Genomic DNA, 3,073 nt, shown 5'->3' with positions numbered 1-3,073 from the left:
TGATCTACCACAGCACCTTTCCCCTTCTTAGACCTGGAGATGGCCTCAGAGCCCTTCCCAACACAGTGGTAACTGGATCAGATCACAGTGAAATGCATTCGTCACGCCATGTCTAGGCACTGATCAGAAGCCATGACTCTCATTATCAAACTGTTAAGCAGCTATTAGGTGATGCCCTAATGCCCTACTGAGAAAATTAAACTAGTAACTTACAGGTTTATGACTTATTCTTTCATTTTTTGAGCTCTTACTGGTTGCACTTAATTCAAACAAAGAAAACAGGGTAGCAGAGTTAAACCAAATGCTTGGGTTATAATTCCAAAGTTCTTTTCTCTTCTTCCAGCCACACAGGATATTTGATCCTTCTAATGCCTTTAACTGTTGGCTTCAAACAACTGTGAAGAAGAGAAGGAAATCTGACACTTTAGCTGGATGATGTTTATACAGATGCAGCTTCTTCCTTCACATATTTGGTTAGGAGGAGCTCAGTGAGCTGGAGGCTGAATCTCAGGAATGTTTAAATAAAGTGACATTGACACAGACCCTGAGCAACATTTGCAAACTCCATTCTAACCTCACTTAGAGTTGAGGTTCTTAATCTTTGTTGGACATGTATTCCTTTGGCAGACTGGTGAGGTTTATGCATCTCGCTCAGAATACTATCTTTATATAAAACAGTAAAAGAAAATCGGGTTATAAAAAGAAAATACACTGGGTATACTATATAATGCATCTGGGTATACTGAAATACAGTTATTAAAATATTTTTTTAAATCTATGATAAAGATTTTTATATGTTCTTATTTATTAAATATTATACAAAAAGATCTAATGGCAAGTTAAGTAACTTCCATAATTTTGCAATAGCTATCAGGGCAAATATTTTGAGATATCTGGGGTAACTATAATGTTATATGAAATTATCTTGATTTCTATTGGTGACTAAGCCACAGGTACCAATAAGACTACTGTAGTTTGTTACCATATTTAACTGATAGAAACAGATACTACGCTTGATCTTAGCCAAAAGACCGAGAAGGAATGTTACCTTATTTAAAATAGAAAACTTGATAAATTTCAGAGAGAGGTTAGTGGAAATAGTGATTCCTCCCCCAATCCAACTAGTCTGTGAACCCTTTAGATTATGTCCAGGGATCCCAGTAATAAGCCTTGGACAAATTTGAATGTGGAGACTTGTGAGTGATCAGGTGTAACATTCCTACCACTAATTCTCCACTTAGAGAATTCCAGAGGTGGCTGGGCACAGTGTTATCCCAACACTTTGGGTGGCCGAGGCAGGTGGATTGCTTGAGCTCAGGAGTTCGAAACTGACCTAGGCAACATGGCGAAACCCCATCTCCACTAAAAAAAAAAAAAAAAAAAAAAATTAGCTGGGCATGGTGGCACCTGTAATCCCAGCTACTTGGGAGGCTGAGGCAGGAGAATTGCTTGAACCCGGGAGGCGGAGGTTGCAGGGAGCTGAGATCGTGCCACTGCACTCTAGCCTGAGAGATAGAGCGAGACTCTATCTCAAAAAAAAAAAAAAAAAAAAAAAAAAAAAGAAAAAAAGGAAAGAATTCCTGAGGCAAAAGAAAAGGGTCTTATGTGGAGTGCTTTGTTTTGGTGTGAGACTGCCTTGCCCTTCTCTTCAAAAAGAGGATCTTCTTTACTACTAGAGCTTTTTCCTCAAGGGTAACATGGGGTTTAAATATATTCTCTGGTCTAGAAACTGAACGCCCCTGTGGATGTGAGGAAATAGGAGACTACCCAGGTTAAGCGACCTGACCCACATAAACAGTGGGAAAGGCCATCCACATTTTCTATCCCTGGCAAGTTGAAAAGTTAAGGTGGCCCCAAACTCTTGCTAGGTCTGACATGAACCAGAGGTTGAATCTGGGACATATGATCTGGGACTCTGTGGTCTAGTGGGGTTGAGCTCAGCTCTCACTAGCACCAGATAACCTTAGAAATTTTCTGCAGGCTTCAGTAGGGGAGACGCTAAAGAGCGAAATGACCCCTCAGCCCATCTGTTGTTGGTGGGAGCTGCTCTAACAGTGTATCATCTAAACATTTGTTGGTGCTAGATGTTCTGCTTTGTTATTGGCTTCGTACTAGATAACAAAATCACGGATGTGTGAGAGGCATGTGTGCTTGGAGGTGGAAGCTAGGTAAGAAGAGACATTTTAGGCTGGGTGTGGTGGCTTATGGCTGTAATCCCAGCACTTTGGGAGGCCTAGGCAGGTGGATCACCTGAGGTCAGGAGTTTGAGACCAGTCTGGCCAATATGGTGAAACCTCATCTCTACTCAAAATACAAAAATTAGCTGGGTATGGTAGCAGGCGCCTGTAATCTCAGCTACTTGGGAGGCTGAGGCAGGAGAATCACTTGAACCTGGGTGGAGGTTGCAGTGAGCTGAGATTGAGCCATTGCACGCCAGCCTGGGTGACAAGAGCAAAAATCCGTCTCAAAAAAAAAAAAAAAAAGAAGACACATTTTAGAAAATATTGCCATTGGGATAATGAGCTTCTTACATATTACAATTTAAATCCACATTGTAATTTAGCTTATATTCTCTATGAGAGAATTAAAGTTGATTCATTATTTATTTGATTACAATTTCACTTCTTTATTTACTCAGAGATGATCACAAAAGGGCTCCCTAGAGTTACTTAATGCTAGAAAAATAGCTCCTGAGAGTCAATCAAATTAACCATCCCTTCCTAACAATATAGAATCCAACTTACTTTTGTTCTCTTATTTGGCATTTTGCGTGATGACAGTTGCAGAATTTAACTTCTGGGCATTTTGGTTTCTCCCCAATTTAGGAGAATGCCCTAATGCAGAAACATGAGAAGAATGAACAAAACAAAGATGACTTTATAGGTCTCCTTTGAAGAGCTTTGCGTTTCTATTCAATTGCTTTCTCCCCGCCTAAAAAAAAAAAATTACCTCAGTAATACATGCTCAGGTAAAAATATAAACAATATGGAAGCGAATTGAGCAGAAAGTGAAAGTCCTTCTTTGCCATCCTCCAATCCCACTTCCCTCCCCAGAAGTTAAGAATCTTCAGACT

At 40.0% G+C, this 3,073-nt stretch overlaps 1 pseudogene; it reads right to left on the bottom strand.

The window, feature by feature from the left end:
• Window positions 1-904: 904 nt before the first annotated feature.
• On the bottom strand, window positions 905-1,043 carry LOC114676655 (U2 spliceosomal RNA; annotated as a pseudogene).
• Between the last annotated feature and the right edge of the window lie 2,030 nt (window positions 1,044-3,073).

Source organism: Macaca mulatta, chromosome 2, assembly GCF_049350105.2.
Source record: "Macaca mulatta isolate MMU2019108-1 chromosome 2, T2T-MMU8v2.0, whole genome shotgun sequence".
In the NCBI taxonomy this organism is placed as follows: domain Eukaryota; kingdom Metazoa; phylum Chordata; class Mammalia; order Primates; family Cercopithecidae; genus Macaca; species Macaca mulatta.
The sequence above is the reverse complement of the archived record's forward strand: the minus strand, read 5'-3'. Positions and strand labels throughout refer to the sequence as shown.